This window comes from Amblyomma americanum, chromosome 1 (genome assembly GCF_052857255.1).
Source record: "Amblyomma americanum isolate KBUSLIRL-KWMA chromosome 1, ASM5285725v1, whole genome shotgun sequence".
NCBI lineage: Eukaryota > Metazoa > Arthropoda > Arachnida > Ixodida > Ixodidae > Amblyomma > Amblyomma americanum.
Genome location: NC_135497.1, coordinates 103,895,865 through 103,917,034, shown reverse-complemented (window position 1 = coordinate 103,917,034; position 21,170 = coordinate 103,895,865). Strand labels below are relative to the sequence as shown.

The window sequence follows — 21,170 nt, the reverse complement described above, 5'->3', positions numbered from 1 at the left end:
TGTCTCACTATGTTGATGCTTTGCATAGCTGCTGTGATTGAGGGGCCGAATCGCAGCTAGGTCGGCTAAATTTGAATATAACTGATATTAAAAACGTTCCTGGGCTGGGTGACGTCGGCACTCATTGGAAGAATTCCCACTGGTAGAAACTAGTCCCGAGCCATCCACTAAGCGTCAATCGTAGCCGACTGGTGCCTTTGGGGCGCTACATATTAAAATTTGGAGAAGCTGTGTTCCGAAGAGTCCGAAGCCAAAAGCATATAATTGCTTAGGCAGCTTCTTAGACGGTCATTGGATATAGTCTAGCATGTGCCGTGTATACCCGCGTAATGATCCCACTGTCATAATGAACCCGCCCTCCACTTTCATCGGCCAGAATCTACTTTTTTTTTCAACCTTTAGCTTTTGTTGCGGGGTCCACTTTGCACTCCATCGGCAGTGCGAACCTTGGCAGCGTGCCACTATTGTGCGCCCCCCACCATGTTGCATGCCCTCATTCTGCCCACTTGTATGTTTGCACATGTGCGGTTGGTCAGTAAATTTATTACACGAGCACAGTTTTCCGAAAGTTTAAACGTAGTAGTTGGGAAATCGTGTTTTCTGGAAACGTATTAACCTGGAAAAATATGGCGTAATGCTATGGGACATTTTTAATGTCCGCGATTTTGAGCGTATTAACAGTGATATCGTATGAACTGGGAACATATCAACGATTCATTGTTTTCATTGACATTGGCGTTGACAACGTTCTAGATGCGGATGGTTTTGAGGAAAGGAAGGGCGCATAACTGGCTCCCTGGACGGAGTCTGCGTTTACGTGACGTTTCACGTCGCTCCGTCCTGTGATGCCATATGAGTGTGCAGTTTGAATCGGAGGGTGGGAAAAACTTCTTTAAAAGAAATGCATCTTTCGCTCCCAGACGAGCGGCAAACAAGCCATCAAATGCTGAACTATCAATGATTTTGCTAACCAAAAAAAACATTGATAGACTTTTTTCACTGTCCCTCTAATAGTATGTATTTGCTCTCAGTTGTCAAGAACTGGTTATTCCATATGCTTATGGCTACTCTGTATGAATGCTTCCACTTTTGGAGCTCAGTGGCAGCACGGGATATTGGTGACTGTGTCCATAAATCTACCTGCTTTTTGTTCTGCTGCTTTGCCATGCAACTGTTTAATGGCTTCTTGCAGTTTTTGCTACATTCGTGAAACAAGATGCTTTTGGAGGGCATTGGATGAAATCTGTGTTGGCAGAGGCACAAGGCCTGTAGGGACTTTTTTTTTTACTTTAACAGCCCACTCACCCGGCTCATAGGAGCTCTTTCAGTTAGGAAGTTGTGAAATGATACAGTAGAACTACGCTGTTTTTCATGGCGCCACAAGGAAAATTATATCAGCCAGGCAATGTAAACAAACAATGTGTGTGGAAAAGATTACGAGTGTTGTATGCCGCTAAGTGTGAAGCGCTGGAGGATGCTGAGCAGTGTTGGTCAGACACCAATGTTGGTCAGGCACCAGTCCTGCTTCAGCCAGTGTGCGGTCACTGTGCCACATGCGCTATACATGGGCTTTCAAAAATTAACATGCGGATTTTGCTAATTTGAGCTTCTAGTTCTTCTAAGCTAATGCTTTGGTCAGCATCGAGGGCAACAATGAGTCACTCAAGAGTGTTCGCGTAAGGGCTTTAGCTTTGTCTTGACATGATAGAAATGTAGCAAACCATGTTTGAGATTTGCTGCCATGCTCACTGCCCTGGCCCTCTCCCTACTTTACTTGTTTAGGTGCATCTAGCACGTTGACATCGACAACAGGCACTGTGCCCTCGGAGAGAGCAGGAGGATTGGGTTGGGTAAGGCATCTTTTCTTAATTTTGGTGCTTTGCAAACAACAAAAATAAACCGACTTTCTCATCTAAAATTTTAACAACGCTGAACTGGGGACGTCAGTGTCACATATATTTGGTGTAGAACTAAAGAACTCCTTACCATCCAGCAGTGGCAGTATGCATGTTGATTTAATGTTCGCTGCTTGTTTAGTGACGGTAGGCCTGACACATGGTGGTGATGCTAACAATTGCCAAAATGTTCACTTTCATCTGCTTGGTTCTAAAATTCACTCGCATCTGCTGCTAATGCGTGAGGTTTACTGCATGAATGCTGCCACTCCTTCAGGTCGATGCACAAGTTGTTTTTCGCTGTCATTGTTTGGAGGCAGACTTTTTTTCTTTAGTGCAAGAGGACTATTCCAATGGGTAAACCCCAAGGAACATTTCTGTTGTCCTTTGCTTATAAACTTTGCCTCACTGCTATGGAGGGGTTATGTCTCGCAATCATTAGGTTTCGGCCACGTGGTTTAGTACAGTCAGTCCTGGATGTAAATCTGAGTTGAACGGGGCTGGAGGTTTGTTAGAATTAATGCGGGCCTATTTGAGTGTAGCGGAGCATACATTTTGGTCTTTTATGGCCGGATAAACGAGGAAGGCATGCAGCATTAGCCATTAGCTGTAGCTTTCTCATGCCGCTTGCGAGCTAGACTGTCCCTCTTTTTGTGCAGAACCCAGCCAGAAAAGAGGTGCCAGGCCGAAGTATGGGCTGTCTTCTCGGCAACTGCTCAATTTCCGGAGCAATCCTCCGCCTCGCCTGAAGTGCAAGGCAGTGGCTGAACTCACTCGGGAAGCCGGCCGCCATCATGTCTGCTAAGGGTGAGTCTTTCCTTTGTGTGCGCGCTAGCAGTGGATTGTGAATGCACCAGAGGAGGTGCAAGTTCAGTGTGTCATGTAAAAGGCAAGTGGTGACTGCAGGGGGTGTGATGTTACTGTGAACTACTGTAACGCTGGTGACAAGACGACCTGGTGTCATTTTGATGCAGAGTTGTAACACCTAGAATAGAGCAGTGGAATGCCTGTGGCCATTTCAAAAGTGTCTCGTGACCTCCGTAAGAAAGGCTAGTTCTGAAGGTTGTTTGACTGCTGTGTATTGCGGCGCTGGCACATTTACAGAGAGGCAAGATGGCAGCCAGCCATACTCCTTGCCGAGCACCCCGACGAGAGCAGTCTCTGGACCGCCTGAGAAATGACAATGTTCAACTACGGGGTCAGGTGGGTGGTTCTTTCCTAATAATAATAAAAAAATGTTATTGTATATATCATATGTTATGTAAATTGCGTGGCCTGTTGCTTGAGATGAAATATGTTTTCGGCTCATGGTTGACTCTTGCTCTCGGTGGCCCTGACTAACGTTCCTTTATTAAGAAGGTAGTGACATTCTCCGTTTCCTGCTGGCTTCCTTCTAAAACCTCCATGCCCAACACTGCGTGAGAGCGTTGCTGGAAGGTTCGAAACTATTTGGTGCACTTGCAAAATTGCAAAGCTTTGCCTTTGTTTTGCCATTTATTGGCCGGGCAGGAGTTTCCTGCTTGAACTGTCTGCACCCGTTGGTGGCTCCTGCCCGACCTGCTTTAACTGCACCGTGTGATTGTGGTCTGTTCACCACCAGAAAATCTGCTCTTCAAATACAATGTTTTCAGTGCATTAGGTTCGACGTAACTGCAGCGCGAAAGAAAGACTAACACAATGTAAGGAAAACACTCACGACACGAACAGTCGGTGCACTCAAAATTGGTTTTATTTTGCCAATGCATGGGAAATATAAAGGTTCCGCCGTGCACGCGCTCACATAATACAGAAGAAAAGGAGACGTGCCAACGACAGTATAGCTCTTCTTAGCTCGTGCCTCAGTTCCAATACCATCGGGGTTGATGCCGTCTGTGGTGCAGGCCACGGCAATTTGCCAGAATGCTGCGCCAGTAACAGCATGGTGTGTTTATATTTTGACGAGAGCGCCAGCGGCAATGGCTCACTTGGGAAACTTGGCAGCGTTACAGTACACTGGTGTGGCCGGCTGCCGACAGGGTATGTGGTGTAAGAAAGCGGGCGAGACTGTCAAGAAGAGTCATGGGGCGTGAGGTAGCGCGTGTCAGGGTACGTGCACTCGAGCACCGGAGGAGAACCTGCTAGTTTAGGCCAGAATATCACAAAAATTCTTAGCTTTCGCCCCACAGCTAACGCTAAAACATTCGCGGTACACACTTGTAACTGTCCTCAGAGTTTTATTTATGTAGAATGTTGTTCCAGTCATTTGTGTAACCTCTTCTGTGCAATTGGTCATGAAATCGGCTATGGAGCAGCTGTGTTTCGTGCATACGCTGAAGTTACTATCCTTTCTAAACCAAGAAAAAATCTGGTAGGGTTTTAACGTAGTTATGGGGGGAGGCTACCCTTGAACACCAACTTTTTTGTTTCTTGAGATATCTGAATGAAATTTTCAGGGTAGGCTAACAGCACAACCATTTGAAGAACTACCAAGTTTCGTGTAGCTGTGGGCACTGGTTCTCAAGTTACAGGAGTATATCAAAGTGGTCCACATAAGGTCGCTTATTCCAGGCTTGGAGAATTTTAAAATAGCCTTGGCACTGTGAAATTCATTACGGTCATTCCTGGATAGGTGCCCCAGGGCAAAAGCTGGAAAAGTTTAGCACAGCACAGAATTAGTTTCAATAAATTAGACCTTCATTAGGCATATTTCAATAACTTGAAAAGGCGGGCTTGTCTTGTGCTCAAAAATTTATTCAGGTGCGGAATTAAAAAAAACCCCATGGAAATCCGATAAGCGGTTCCCGAACAGCAGCCAGAATGAGCAGCCGTGCCAGGCAAGAAATACATTCTGAGAAAACGGCCCTCAAAGGTTGCGAGAACACCAGCTTCCTTGTGTCTTGAGATATATCTGAATGAAACATTCAGGGTAGGCTCTAAACACAGACATTTGAAGAAATACTAAGTTTCATGAAGCTGTGTACACTGGCTCTAAATTTACTGGAGCATATCAAAATGGTTCACATAGGTCCTTTACTCCAGGCCTGGAGAATTGGAAAACAGCGCCGTAACTGTGAAATTCATTATGGTTATTCCTAGTCGGGTACCGCAGGTCAAGACAAGGCCCTTTTGATGAATTTCCTTGCTGAAAAATTTTAACATAGCACTGAATTTAGTGTCGTTGATTAGACCTCATTAGCCAATATTAATTGCTTATGACAAATTCCAGGCTTAATAATCTGAATAAACGAGCTCGACTTTCCCTCGGAAATTTATTCAGGTATGGAATAAAAAAACCCCATGGAAATCTGATAAGTGGCTCCCGAGATGCAGCCAGAATCTCGATCTCCTCGCACGTCAGGAAATGCGTTTCCAAGTGAACGGCGGGCGACGCGTTCTCACGCCTCGGGGTAGGTGCGAGACAGGAGCTGGAGGCCGCAGTCGCCCAGGTTGATGCGTTTGGTACACAAGGCATGCCCGAAGCAACGCATTCTTGCACCGATGAAGGTGCTGGTACGTCGCTGGAACCGGCGACGCAATCGCTGTCTAGTTGCGATGTAGCAGAAGTTACGCGGCATGAAGCATCGACAGTCCTTGTTGGCGACACGCTTTGCCGAACGAACACACTTCATTGCATGCTTCCGTGCACCGAACACGCTCTTTAGCCTTGTTGGACGCATCGTGACGGACTGCGCAATAGTCAGCAGTCTGCAGGAAGCTGTTCGGACGACACGGCGAGAGATGGTAAAGACGGCGACCACAACGACAAAAGTACAGAGCCAAGTCGCTCCGGCCACCGCCGGAGGGGGCCGCCGCGTCAGCGCGCAGCAGCCAATAGCGGCCGTGCGATCCCCCGTGTTTTCAAGGAGCGCGCCCTCCGGCCAATCGCAGCCTCGCATTTCAAAGGCAGGAAACTCGAAAGGTGCTTTGAGGGCCCCAATCACATGCGAGCCACGCTCCCACCATGCCGCCGCCTTCGAAAGTGGCAAAAAAAAAGACCAAGAATTCACGAACAAAAGAAGACCAAGATGGCGGCGCTTGGTTCGCTGGCTGAGGAACAGCGTCCGCACGAAGTTGGGGTATTTTCTGCGCTCTCTCGCAGCTCACCGGCCACCACGGCTCGTTAGATAATTGATTTGAAATACTTTCACGGCTAATTAGTCATTCATATTTGCAGAAAAGTTAGTTTATGACACATACTGCCGGAATATGCACTTTTCTAAAGCTTGATTTTTCGCTTTTAAAGGGCCGCGTACCCCCTTAAGCGCTGGAGGATGCCGAACAGTGTTGGTCAGGCAGCAGTGTAGTGAAGACAGTCCCGCTTTGGCCTGTGTGCGGTTACTGTGCCATATGCGCTAAACTTGGGCTTTCAACAATTGGCATGCGGCTTTAGCTAATTTGAGCTACTAGTTCTTTTAAGCTAATGCTTTGGTCAGCATCGAGGGCAACAATGAGTCACTCAAGAGTGTTCACAGAAGGGCTTTAGCTTTGTCTTGACATGACTGAAATGTAGCAGACCATGTTTGAGGTTTGATGCTGTGCTCATTGCGCTGGCCCTCTCCCAACTTGTTTAGATGCTTCTACCATGCCGAGATCGACAACAGGCACTGTGCCCTTGGAGAGAGCAGGAGGATTGGCTTGGCATCTTTTCTTAATTTTGGTGCTTGGCAGACTACGAAAATAAACCGACTTTCTAATCTAAAATTTTAACAGCGCTGAACTGGGGACGTCAGTGCCACATATATTTTTTACGCATTTCGATTTAATGTTCGCTGCTTGTGTAGTGATGTTAGGCCTGACACATGGTGGTGATGCTAACAATTGCCAAAATGTTCCCTCTCATCTGCTGCTAATGGACGAGGTTTACTGCATGAATGCTGCCACTCCTTCAGGTCGATGCACAAGTTGTTTTTCGCTGTCATTGTTTGGAGGCAGAGTTTTTTTCTCTAGTGCAAGAGCACTATTCCAATGAGTAAACCCCAAGCAACATTTCTTTTGTCCTGTGTTTATAAACTTGGCCTCACTGCTATGGAGAGAGGTTATGTCTCGCACTCGTTAGGTTTCGGCCACGTGGATTAGTACAGTCAGTCCTGGATGCAAATCTGAGTTGAAGGGGGCTGGAGGTTTGTTAGAATTAATGCGGGCCTATTTAAGTGTGGCGGAGCATAAATTTTGGTCTTTTATGGCCGGATAAACGAGGAAGGCATGCAGCATTAGCCGTTAGCTGTAGCTTTCTCATGCCGCATGCGAGCTAGACTGTCCCACTTTTTGTGCAGAACCCAGCCAGAACAGAGGTACCAGGCTGATATATGGGATGTCTTCTCGGCTGACTGCTTAATTTCCGGAGCAGTCCTCTGCCTTGCCTGAAGTGTAAGGCAGTGGCCGCGGCATGGTGCCAGGTGGCTCCGCGGTGGGACCCACACGCAGTGCCGCCTGCCTATATTCAACTCGGGAAGCCGGGCGACGGCAAGTCTGCCAAGGGTGAGTCTTTCCTTTGTGTGCACGCTAGCCGTGGAATGTGAATGCACAAGACGGGGGGTGCAAGCGCAGTGTGTCATGTAAAAGGCAAGTGGTGGCTGTAGGTGGTGTGATGTTACTGTGAACTACTGCTTGAGTGAGCTCCATGAAACATGAGAAAAAATTCTACTCAACTCCTCTGAATATATGAATGTGCACTGAGCTGATGCACAAATGTAGATACACCGTGCATATATCATCGAGGATGCAAGCAAGCGTAACGTAGAACAAGCAACAAATTTTTTGTTTGTCATTAGCCTTGCCTTGCAACTGTTTCTAGCATAGGAGCTGAAAGAAAATGTGCACACAGCAGCAAGGCTGACATGCAGCTGCAATCAGAATGATTTGCAACGCAATGCTGGCGTCAAAATGGCAAAAGTGAACAAAGCTGACTTGAAGTTAATGTATGCTGTGCCTGTGCTGTCTAATCTTGCCTGCCACTGTTGCCGGCTGATATCAACGTCTCGGCCTTTTAGCGAGTGGGCCGGGTTACATGTATGGCACATTGCTTGTGCACTAAAACTACTCTTCAAGTACTTCGTATCCGCTGAGTAGTATAAATTTTCGTATGCAAGAAATTACTGGACAAGTACCTTGCAGCAAAGGGGCATAATTTTGTCTCAGTATGTTGATGCTTTGCATAGCTGCTGTGATTGAGGGGCCGAATCGCAGCTAGGTCGGCTAAATTTGAATATAACTGATATTAAAAACGTTCCTGGGCTGGGTGACGTCGGCACTCATTGGAAGAATTCCCACTGGTAGAAACTAGTACCGAGCCATCCACTAAGCGTCAATCGTAGCCGACTGGTGCCTTTGGGGCGCTACATATTAAAATTTGGAGAAGCTGTGTTCCGAACAGTCCGAAGCCAAAAGCATATAATTGCTTAGGCAGCTTCTTAGGCGGTCATTGGATATAGTCTAGCATGTGCCGTGTATACCCGCGTAATGATCCCACTGTCATAATGAACCCGCCCTCCACTTTCATCGGCCAGAATCTACTTTTTTTTTCAACCTTTAGCTTTTGTTGCGGGGTCCACTTTGCACTCCATCGGCAGTGCGAACCTTGGCAGCGTGCCACTATTGTGCGCCCCCCACCATGTTGCATGCCCTCATTCTGCCCACTTGTATGTTTGCACATGTGCGGTTGGTCAGTAAATTTATTACACGAGCACAGTTTTCCGAAAGTTTAAACGTAGTAGTTGGGAAATCGTGTTTTCTGGAAACGTATTAACCTGGAAAAATATGGCGTAATGCTATGGGACATTTTTAATGTCCGCGATTTTGAGCGTATTAACAGTGATATCGTATGAACTGGGAACATATCAACGATTCATTGTTTTCATTGACATTGGCATTGACAACGTTCTAGATGCGGATGGTTTTGAGGAAAGGAAGGGCGCATAACTGGCTCCCTGGACGGAGTCTGCGTTTACGTGACATTTCACGTCGCTCCGTCCTGTGATGCCATATGAGTGTGCAGTTTGAATCGGAGGGTGGGAAAAACTTCTTTAAAAGAAATGCATCTTTCGCTCCCAGACGAGCGGCAAACAAGCCATCAAATGCTGAACTATCAATGATTTTGCTAACCAAAAAAAAACATTGATAGACTTTTTTCACTGTCCCTCTAATAGTATGTATTTGCTCTCAGTTGTCAAGAAGTGGTTATTCCATATGCTTATGGCTACTCTGTATGAATGCTTGCTCTTTTGGAGCTCAGTGGCAGCACGGGATATTGGTGATTGGGTCCAAAAATCTGCCTGCTCTTTGTTCTGCTGCTTTGCCATGCAACTGTTTAATGGCTTCATGCAGTTTTTGCTACATTCGTGAAACAAGATGCTTTTGGAGGGCATTGGAAGAAGGCTGTGTTGGCAGAGGCACAAGGCCTGTAGGGACTTTTTTTTTACTTTAACAGCCCACTCACCCGGCTCATAGGAGCTCTTTCAGTTAGGAAGTTGTGAAATGATACAGTAGAACTACGCTGTTTTTCATGGCGCCACAAGGAAAATTATATCAGCCAGGCAATGTAGCCAAACAATGTGTGTGGAAAAGATTACGAGTGTTGTATACCGCTAAGTGTGAAGCGCTGGAGGATGCAGAGCAGTGTTGGTCAGGCACCAGTGTTGGTCAGGCACCAGTCTCGCTTCAGCCAGTGTGCGGTCACTGTGCCACATGCGCTAAACATGGGCTTTCAAAAATTAACATGCGGATTTTGCTAATTCGAGCTTCTAGTTCTTCTAAGCTAATGCTTTGGTCAGCATCGAGGGCAACAATGAGTCACTCAAGAGTGTTCGCGTAAAGGCTTTAGCTTTGTCTTGACATGATTGAAATGTAGCAAACCATGTTTGAGATTTGCTGCCATGCTCACTGCCCTGGCCCTCTCCCTACTTTACTTGTTTAGGTGCATCTAGCAGGCTGACATCGACAACAGGCACTGTGCCCTCGGAGAGAGCAGGAGGATTGGGTTGGGTAAGGCATCTTTTCTTAATCTTGGTGCTTGAAAACAAAAATAAACTCACTTTCTCATCTGAAATTTTAACAGCGCTGAACTGGGGACGTCAGTGCCACATATATTTGGTGTAGAACTAAAGAACTCCTTCATGGCATTACAGCTTACCATCCAGCAATGGCAGTATGCATGTTGATTTAATGTTCGCTGCTTCTTTAGTGACGTTAGGCCTGACACATGGTGGTGATGCTAACAATTGCCAAAATGTTCTCTCATCTGCTTGGTTCTAAAATTCACTCGCATCTGCGGCTAATGCGTGAGGTTTACTGCATGAATGCTGCCACTCCTTCAGGTCGATGCACAAGTTGTTTTTCGCTGTCATTGTTTGGAGGCAGACTTTTTTTCTTTAGTGCAAGAGCACTATTCCAATGGGTAAACCCCAAGCAACATTTCTTTTGCCCTGTGTTTATAAACTTTGCCTCACTGCTATGGAGAGGTTATGTCTCGCACTCACTAGGTTTCGGCCACGTGGATTAGTACAGTCAGTCCTGGATGTAAATCATAGTTGAAGGGGGCTGGAGGTTAGTTAGAATTAATGTGGTCCTATTTAAATGTAGCAGAGCTAAATTTTGGTCTTTTATGGCCAGATAAACGAGGAAGGCATGCAGAATTAGCCATTAGCTGTAGCTTTCTCATGCCGCTTGCGAGCTAGACTGTCCCGCTTTTTGTGCAGAACCCATCCAGAACAGAGGTGCCAGGCCGAAGTATGTGATGGCTTCGCGGCATGGTGCCAGGTGGCTCCGCGGTGGGACCCACACGCAGTGCCGCCTGCCTATATTCAACTCGGGAAGCCGGGCGACGGCAAGTCTGCCAAGGGTGAGTCTTTCCTTTGTGTGCACGCTATCCGTGGAATGTGAATGCACAAGACGGGGGTGCAAGCGCAGTGTGTCATGTAAAAGGCAAGTGGTGACTGTAGGTGGTGTGATGTTACTGTGAACTACTGCTTGAGTGAGCTCCATGAAACATGAGAAAAAATTCTACTCAACTCCTCTGAATATATGAATGTGCACTGGGCTGATGCACAAATGTAGATACACCGTGCATATATCATCGAGGATGCAAGCAAGCGTAACGTAGAACAAGCAACAAACTTTTTGTTTGTCATTAGTCTTGCCTTGCAACTGTTTCTAGCATAGGAGCTGAAAGAAAATGTGCACACAGCAGCAAGGCTGACATGCAGCTGCAATCAGAATATGATTTGCAACGCAATGCTGGCGTCAAAATGGCAAAAGTGAACAAAGCTGACTTGAAGTTAATGTATGCTGTGCCTGTGCTGTCTAATCTTGCCTGCCACTGTTGCCGGCTTATATCGGCGTCTCGGCCTTTTAGCGAGTGGGCCGGGTTACATGTATGGCACTGTACTTGTGCACTAAAACTACTGGTAAAGTACTTCGTAGCCACTGAGTAGGATAAATTTTCGTATGCAAGAAATTACTGGACAAGTACCTCGCAGCAAAGGGGCATAATTTTGTCTCACTATGTTGATGCTTTGCATAGCTGCTGTGATTGAGGGGCCGAATCGCAGCTAGGTCGGCTAAATTTGAATATAACTGATATTAAAAACGTTCCTGGGCTGGGTGACGTCGGCACTCATTGGAAGAATTCCCACTGGTAGAAACTAGTCCCAAGCCATCCACTAAGCGTCAGTCGTAGCCGACTGGTGCCTTTGGGGCGCTACATATTAAAATTTGGAGAAGCGGTGTTCCGAAGAGTCTGAAGCCAAAAGGATATAATTGCTTAGGCAGCTTCTTAGACGGTCATTGGATATAGTCTAGCATGTGCCGTGTATACCCGCGTAATGATCCCACTGTCATAATGAACCCGCCCTCCACTTTCATCGGCCAGAATCTACTTTTTTTTTCAACCTTTAGCTTTTGTTGCGGGGTCCACTTTGCACTCCATCGGCAGTGCGAAATTTGGCAGCGTGCCACTATTGTGCGCCCCCCACCATGTCGCATGCCCTCATTCTGCCCACTTGTATGTTTGCACATGCGCAGTTGGTCAGTAAATTTAATACACGAGCACAGTTTTCCGAAAGTTTAAACGTAGTAGTTGGGAAATCGTGTTTTCTGGAAACGTATTAACCTGGAAAAATATGGCGTAATGCTATGGGACATTTTTAATGTCCGCGATTTTGAGCATATTAACAGTGATATCGTATGAACTGGGAACATATCAACGATTCATTGTTTTCATTGACATTGGCGTTGACAACGTTCTAGATGCGGATGGTTTTGAGGAAAGGAAGGGCGCATAACTGGCTCCCTGGATAGCCCTGGCTCCCTGGACGGAGTCTGCGTTTACGTGACATTTCACGTCGCTCCGTCCTGTGATGCCATATGAGTGTGCAGTTTGAATCGGAGGACGGGAAAAACTTCTTTGAAATAAATGCATCTTTCGCTCCCAGACGAGCGGCAAACAAGCCATGAAATGCTGAACTATCAATGATTTTGCTAAGCAAAAAAAAAATTGATAGAGTTCTTTCACTGTCCCTCTAATAGTATGTATTTGCTCTCAGTTGTCAAGAACTGGTTATTCCATATGCTTATGGCTACTCTGTATGAATGCTTCCACTTTTGGAGCTCAGTGGCAGCACGGGATATTGGTGACTGTGTCCATAAATCTACCTGCTTTTTGTTCTGCTGCTTTGCCATGCAACTGTTTAATGGCTTCTTGCAGTTTTTGCTACATTCGTGAAACAAGATGCTTTTGGAGGGCATTGGATGAAATCTGTGTTGGCAGAGGCACAAGGCCTGTAGGGACTTTTTTTTTTACTTTAACAGCCCACTCACCCGGCTCATAGGAGCTCTTTCAGTTAGGAAGTTGTGAAATGATACAGTAGAACTACGCTGTTTTTCATGGCGCCACAAGGAAAATTATATCAGCCAGGCAATGTAGCCAAACAATGTGTGTGGAAAAGATTGCGAGTGTTGTATGCCGCTAAGTGTGAAGCGCTGGAGGATGCTGAGCAGTGTTGTTCAGACACCAATGTTGGTCAGGCACCAGTCCTGCTTCAGCCAGTGTGCGGTCACTCTGCCACATGCGCTAAACATGGGCTTTCAAAAATTAACATGCGGATTTTGCTAATTTGAGCTTCTAGTTCTTCTAAGCTAATGCTTTGGTCAGCATCGAGGGCAACAATGAGTCACTCAAGAGTGTTCGCGTAAGGGCTTTAGCTTTGTCTTGACATGATAGAAATGTAGCAAACCATGTTTGAGATTTGATGCCATGCTCACTGCCCTGGCCCTCTCCCTACTTTACTTGTTTAGGTGCATCTAGCACGTTGACATCGCCAACATGCACTGTGCCCTCGGAGAGAGCAGGAGGATTGGGTTGGGTAAGGCATCTTTTCTTAATTTTGGTGCTTTGCAAACAACAAAAATAAACCGACTTTCTCATCTAAAATTTTAACAACGCTGAACTGGGGACGTCAGTGCCACATATATTTGGTGTAGAACTAAAGAACTCCTTACCATCCAGCAGTGGCAGTATGCATGTTGATTTAATGTTCGCTGCTTGTTTAGTGACGGTAGGCCTGACACATGGTGGTGATGCTAACAATTGCCAAAATGTTCACTTTCATCTGCTTGGTTCTAAAATTCACTCGCATCTGCTGCTAATGCGTGAGGTTTACTGCATGAATGCTGCCACTCCTTCAGGTCGATGCACAAGTTGTTTTTCGCTGTCATTGTTTGGAGGCAGACTTTTTTTCTTTAGTGCAAGAGGACTATTCCATTGGTAAACCCCAAGGAACATTTCTGTTGTCCTTTGCTTATAAACTTTGCCTCACTGCTATGGAGGGGTTATGTCTCGCAATCATTAGGTTTCGGCCAGCTATGGAGAGGTTTTGTCTCGCACTCATTAGGTTTCGGCCACGTGGTTTAGTACAGTCAGTCCTGGATGTAAATCTGAGTTGAACGGGGCTGGAGGTTTGTTAGAATTAATGCGGGCCTATTTGAGTGTAGCGGAGCATACATTTTGGTCTTTTATGGCCGGATAAACGAGGAAGGAATGCAGCATTAGCCATTAGCTGTAGCTTTCTCATGCCGCTTGCGAGCTAGACTGTCCCTCTTTTTGTGCAGAACCCAGCCAGAAAAGAGGTGCCAGGCCGAAGTATGGGCTGTCTTCTCGGCAACTGCTCAATTTCCGGAGCAATCCTCCGCCTCGCCTGAAGTGCAAGGCAGTGGCTGAACTCACTCGGGAAGCCGGCCGCCATCATGTCTGCTAAGGGTGAGTCTTTCCTTTGTGTGCGCGCTAGCAGTGGATTGTGAATGCACCAGAGGGGGTGCAAGTGCAGTGTGTCATGTAAAAGGCAAGTGGTGACTGCAGGGGGTGTGATGTTTCTGTGAACTACTGTAACGCTGGTGACAAGACGACCTGGTGTCATTTTGATGCAGAGTTGTAACACCTAGAATAGAGCAGTGGAATGCCTGTGGCCATTTCAAAAGTGTCTCGTGACCTCCGTAAGAAAGGCTAGTTCTGAAGGTTGTTTGACTGCTGTGTATTGCGGCGCTGGCACATTTACAGAGAGGCAAGATGGCAGCCAGCCATACTCCTTGCCGAGCACCCCGACGAGAGCAGTCTCTGGACCGCCTGAGAAATGACAATGTTCAACTACGGGGTCAGGTGTGTGGTCCTTTCCTAATAATAATAAAAAAATGTTATTGTATATATCATATGTTATGTAAATTGCGTGGCCTGTTGCTTGAGATGAAATACGTTTTCGGCTCATGGTTGACTCTTGCTCTCGGTGGCCCTGACTAACGTTTCTTTATTAAGAAGGTAGTGACATTCTCCGTTTCCTGCTGGCTTCCTTCTAAAACCTCCATGCCCAACACTGCGTGAGAGCGTCGCTGGAAGGTTCGAAACTATTTGGTGCACTTGCAAAATTGCAAAGCTTTTCCTTTGTTTTGCCATTTATTGGCCGGGCAGGAGTTTCCTGCTTGAACTGTCTGCACCCGTTGGTGGCTCCTGCCCGACCTGCTTTAACTGCACCGTGTGATTGTGGTCTGTTCACCACCAGAAAAATCTGCTCTTCAAATACAATGTTTTCAGTGCATTAGGTTCGACGTAACTGCAGCGCGAAAGAAAGACTAACACAATGTAAGGAAAACACTCACGACACGAACAGTCGGTGCACTCAAAATTGGTTTTATTTTGCCAATGCATGGGAAATATAAAGGTTCCGCCGTGCACGCGCTCACATAATACAGAAGAAAAGGAGACGTGCCAACGACAGTATAGCTCTTCTTAGCTCGTGCCTCAGTTCCAATACCATCGGGGTTGATGCCGTCTGTGGTGCAGGCCACGGCAATTTGCCAGAATGCTGCGCCAGTAACAGCATGGTGTGTTTATATTTTGACGAGAGCGCCAGCGGCAATGGCTCACTTGGGAAACTTGGCAGCGTTACAGTACACTGGTGTGGCCGGCTGCCGACAGGGTATGTGGTGTAAGAAAGCGGGCGAGACTGTCAAGAAGAGTCATGGGGCGTGAGGTAGCGTGTGTCGGGGTACGTGCACTCGAGCACCGGAGGAGAACCTGGTAGTTTAGGCCAGAATATCACAAAAATTCATAGCTTTCATGCCACAGCTAACGCTAAAACATTCGCGGTACACACTTGTAACTGTCCTCAGAGTTTTATTTATGTAGAATGTTGTTCCAGTCATTTGTGTAACCTCTTCTGTGCAATTGGTCATGAAATCGGCTATGGAGCAGCTGTGTTTCGTGCATACGCTGAAGTTACTATCCTTTCTAAACCAAGAAAAAAACTGGTAGGGTTTTAACGTAGTTATGGGGGGAGGCTACCCTTGAACACCAACTTTTTTGTTTCTTGAGATATCTGAATGAAATTTTCAGGGTAGGCTAACAGCACAACCATTTGAAGAACTACCAAGTTTCGTGTAGCTGTGGGCACTGGTTCTCAAGTTACAGGAGTATATCAAAGTGGTCCACATAAGGTCGCTTATTCCAGGCTTGGAGAATTTTAAAATAGCCTTGGCACTGTGAAATTCATTACGGTCATTCCTGGATAGGTGCCCCAGGGCAAAAGCTGGAAAAGTTTAGCACAGCACAGAATTAGTTTCAATAAATTAGACCTTCATTAGGCATATTTCAATAACTTGAAAAGGCGGGCTTGTCTTGTGCTCAAAAATTTATTCAGGTGCGGAAATAAAAAAAACCCCATGGAAATCCGATAAGCGGTTCCCGAACAGCAGCCAGAATGAGCAGCCGTGCCAGGCAAGAAATACATTCTGAGAAAACGACCCTCAAAGGTTGCGAGAACACCAGCTTCCTTGTGTCTTGAGATATATCTGAATGAAACATTCAGGGTAGGGTCTAAACACAGACATTTGAAGAAATACTAAGTTTCATGAAGCTGTGTACACTGGCTCTAAATTTACTGGAGCATATCAAAATGGTTCACATAGGTCCTTTACTCCAGGCCTGGAGAATTGGAAAACAGTGCCGTAACTGTAAAATTCATTATGGGTATTCCTAGTCGGGTACCGCAGGTCAAGACAAGGCCCTTTTGATGAATTTCCTTGCTGAAAAATTTTAACATAGCACTGAATTTAGTGTCGTTGATTAGACCTCATTAGCCAATATTAATTGCTTATGACAAATTCCAGGCACAATAATCTGAATAAACGAGCTCGACTTTCCCTTGGAAATTTATTCAGGTATGGAATAAAAAAACCCCATGGAAATCTGATAAGTGGCTCCCGAGATGCAGCCAGAATCTCGATCTCCTCGCACGTCAGGAAATGCGTTTCCAAGTGAACGGCGGGCGACGCGTTCTCACGCCTCGGGGTAGGTGCGAGACAGGAGCTGGAGGCCGCAGTCGCCCAGGTTGATGCGTTTGGTACACAAGGCATGCCCGAAGCAACGCATTCTTGCACCGATGAAGGTGCTGGTACGTCGCTGGAACCGGCGACGCAATCGCTGTCTAGTTGCGATGTAGCAGAAGTTACGCGGCATGAAGCATCGACAGTCCTTGTTGGCGACACGCTTTGCCGAACGAACACACTTCATTGCATGCTTCCGTGCACCGAACACGCTCTTTAGCCTTGTTGGACGCATCGTGACGGACTGCGCAATAGTCAGCAGTCTGCAGGAAGCTGTTCGGACGACACGGCGAGAGATGGTAAAGACGGCGACCACAACGACAAAAGTACAGAGCCAAGTCGCTCCGGCCACCGCCGGAGGGGGCCGCCGCGTCAGCGCGCAGCAGCCAATAGCGGCCGTGCGATCCCCCGTGTTTTCAAGGAGCGCGCCCTCCGGCCAATCGCAGCCTCGCATTTCAAAGGCAGGAAACTCTAAAGGCGCTTTGAGGGCCCCAATCACATGCGAGCCACGCTCCCACCATGCCGCCGCCTTCGAAAGTGGCAAAAAAAAAGACCAAGAATTCACGAACAAAAGAAGACCAAGATGGCGGCGCTTGGTTCGCTGGCTGAGGAACAGCGTCCGCACGAAGTTGGGGTATTTTCTGCGCTCTCTCGCAGCTCACCGGCCACCACGGCTCGTTAGATAATTGATTTGAAATACTTTAACGGCTAATTAGTCATTCATATTTGCAGAAAAGTTAGTTTATGACACATACTGCCGGAATATGCACTTTTCTAAAGCTTGATTTTTCGCTTTTAAAGGGCCGCGTACCCCCTTAAGCGCTGGAGGATGCCGAACAGTGTTGGTCAGGCAGCAGTGTAGTGAAGACAGTCCCGCTTTGGCCTGTGTGCGGTTACTGTGCCATATGCGCTAAACTTGGGCTTTCAACAATTGGCATGCGGCTTTAGCTAATTTGAGCTACTAGTTCTTCTAAGCTAATGCTTTGGTCAGCATCGAGGGCAACAATGAGTCACTCAAGAGTGTTCACAGAAGGGCTTTAGCTTTGTCTTGACATGACTGAAATGTAGCAGACCATGTTTGAGGTTTGATGCTGTGCTCATTGCGCTGGCCCTCTCCCAACTTGTTTAGATGCTTCTACCATGCCGAGATCGACAACAGGCACTGTGCCCTTGGAGAGAGCAGGAGGATTGGCTTGGCATCTTTTCTTAATTTTGGTGCTTGGCAGACTACGAAAATAAACCGACTTTCTAATCTAAAATTTTAACAGCGCTGAACTGGGGACGTCAGTGCCACATATATTTTTTACGCATGTCGATTTAATGTTCGCTGCTTGTGTAGTGATGTTAGGCCTGACACATGGTGGTGATGCTAACAATTGCCAAAATGTTCACTCTCATCTGCTGCTAATGGACGAGGTTTACTGCATGAATGCTGCCACTCCTTCAGGTCGATGCACAAGTTGTTTTTCGCTGTCATTGTTTGGAGGCAGAGTTTTTTTCTCTAGTGCAAGAGCACTATTCCAATGAGTAAACCCCAAGCAACATTTCTTTTGTCCTGTGTTTATAAACTTGGCCTCACTGCTATGGAGAGAGGTTATGTCTCGCACTCGTTAGGTTTCGGCCACGTGGATTAGTACAGTCAGTCCTGGATGCAAATCTGAGTTGAAGGGGGCTGGAGGTTTGTTAGAATTAATGCGGGCCTATTTAAGTGTGGCGGAGCATAAATTTTGGTCTTTTATGGCCGGATAAACGAGGAAGGCATGCAGCATTAGCCGTTAGCTGTAGCTTTCTCATGCCGCATGCAAGCTAGACTGTCCCACTTTTTGTGCAGAACCCAGCCAGAACAGAGGTGCCAGGCCGAAGTATGTGATGGCTTCGCGGCATGGTGCCAGGTGGCTCCGCGGTGGGACCCACACGCAGTGCCGCCTGCCTATATTCGACTCGGGAAGCCGGGCGACGGCAAGTCTGCCAAGGGTGAGTCTTTCCTTTGTGTGCACGCTTGCCGTGGAATGTGAATGCACAAGACGGGGGTCAGTAAATTGGTCAGTAAATTTATTACACGAGCACAGTTTTCCGAAAGTTTAAACGTAGTAGTTGGGAAATCGTGTTTTCTGGGAACGTATTAACCAGGAAAAATATGGCGTAATGCTATGGAACATTTCTAATGTCCGCAATTTTGAGCGTACTAACTGAGAAATGTATGAACTGGGAACATATCAACGAGGTTTTACTGTAATTTTGTTTTATGGAGCAGGAGTTGACATACTAAGTAGCTTCATCTTTCATGCTCACTCTTACCACTTGTTTGCTTGTTACTTTTTTATTCTGGGATGTGTAAAAGTATTGTATTGCAGGGAGTGGATGATACCTTGGAAACAGTGTAATTTTGGAATATTATCGTACTGGTTAAGAGAAAGCTGTGGACTTTCTGTGGTGTGAAGTCCAAATTTTGTTTGTTTTGTGTATGAAGCAGTGAGACATGAAAATTGGGCATTTTATTTTTTTCAGGGGTTGGAAGAGGTGCCTTTTGAATCTGCCAGCGGTGCAAGTCTGTTTGTTTTTGCCTTTGATGCAGCTATGTGCCGGATGTGTTTGAAGCCTTTAGCTTGACCAGCTGTTATACCATGTTGCCTTTCATTTCTTTTTTTTTCTTTTTAGAGTGTGTGGATCAACATTTAGTTGGCAGGTCGGACTGATACGAAAAGGCTTAGGCTGTAGTTTTGTGTGTAGGGATTTTTTGCGTGTGTATAATGAAGTCCCAAAGTTGTGACTTCATGATATTGACTATAGCTGTGCTTCTTTTTTTGTTGTTGTTGTTGTCAAGTATGACAGTGGCTTAGGCCTCAGTTTTGAGGGTTTTTTTCCTAGTTTTCTAATCGAATGAATTCGTTGAGTTCGGACTTATTTGGGACATTGACTTTGGCTTTTGTTGTGCATCTAAGGCCCCGGTGCTGAAGTCAAGGAGAAGTCTCTGCAGCTTTTCTTTGTATCATAATAAACATTTGAATCAGTATGTGCTTGATCTTTGCCATATTTCAGTTGTGCTTCTTTGTCTTTTTGTGGTTCCACATCTTGGAGATGTGCAGGTGGTCAGACGACTGCCTATATGACACATTAATTGCCATCTTGTACTTGTTGATGTGGACGAGCAGCAAGGTTGCAGTCATCATATGTAAGTGAAAAATAGTGGCTAATTTAAACACACCTTTCATGAAAAGTTAATGTGGATATCTATAGCTGTCAATGGTATGCAGGCAGCAGTACAATGTTTACTCTCACATCGTGTACGTACAAAACACATACATTCACCCAGAGCAACTATCCTTTTATACATGGCGAAAAAAATGAATGTGGATTCCGTCAGTTAATCCAGGATATACAAAGCGAAAGCTGTCGGCATTCATTGTGTTCATTGGCATGGGCGTTGACAACGTTCTAGATGCGGATGGTTTTGAGGAAAGGAAGGGCGCATAACTGGCTCTCTGGGTCAGTGGACGCCTTAATTGCGCTTTGAGATATGTGGCTGTGGTGAGAGATGTGGGCTGCATGCATTAGGGCTGACAACTGGCAGACGCGCGGCACTGCAGCAATAGGCCACAGCGTTCATTGGGTGACCAACCTCTCGCGATCAACCATTAACTGCCAGGGTGGCAGGGTGGGCGCACTGCCCATCCAGTATGGAGAATGCACTAAATTCCATGCCGCGTTTGTTCAGCTAGATCACTTGATCGGGCAGCAGCCACTCTGTGGCTGTGGAGCCCCAGCACAGCGACGGGGAAGTCACGTGATGCGTTAGTATTTCTGCGGCGCAGCAAGGACTTTCAAAGTCGAACTGCAGCCCACGGCGAAATCAGTGCCACTAGGCCAGTAAAGCTCTCGCTTTAAAACTGTGTGCAACAAAAGGTGGAATGTACAGAGCGAATAAAGAAGTAACACACAGGTGCAGTGTGTTGCTGCGGTTGTATGTTCCTACTTAATTTGTCTTTGGTGGTTCCCTTCCATTTGAGCACACATTATCCCCTCAGGGGGCGTCTGGAGCTTGCAGGCGTTGGTGAGTGGTGACACCACGGGTTCCCGAGCATCCGCAGGGACATCCCCGCACGGGGATGATGGGGAACAGTGCATCACCATGGACCCGAGCACCCGTGCTTCGCCGTGCGTGGCATCGCCATGTCCGGGGAAAAGGGGATTCTGGTGGCTGAGCCGATGCCGAGCATTTGGACCTCGGCGGAGGCAACACACCACTTTGGTCCCAGCTTCCTGTAGACGGCACCTCCAGCCTGACCCGACCGGGGGAAATCTGCAGTCGCCTTTTCCTATCCTCCCCTCCGTCTTTCGCTTTCCTATCATCTTTCTTAGAACTTTCCTGTCTCTTCCTCCCTTCTCGGTTTTTTCAATTTTCATAGGCGGCGAGAGTTAACCTTGTGTGGC

General features: G+C 46.7%; 1 long non-coding RNA gene across 1 annotated transcript; it reads left to right on the top strand.

Moving 5' to 3' along the window:
- The first annotated feature begins 2,557 nt into the window (after positions 1-2,557).
- On the top strand, positions 2,558-19,777 carry LOC144113383 (uncharacterized). Its single transcript, XR_013310754.1, has 6 exons — positions 2,558-2,702; positions 3,000-3,098; positions 13,977-14,124; positions 14,422-14,520; positions 18,571-18,713; positions 19,248-19,777. It is a non-coding gene; the product is annotated as an uncharacterized LOC144113383 (long non-coding RNA).
- Positions 19,778-21,170: the final 1,393 nt, after the last annotated feature.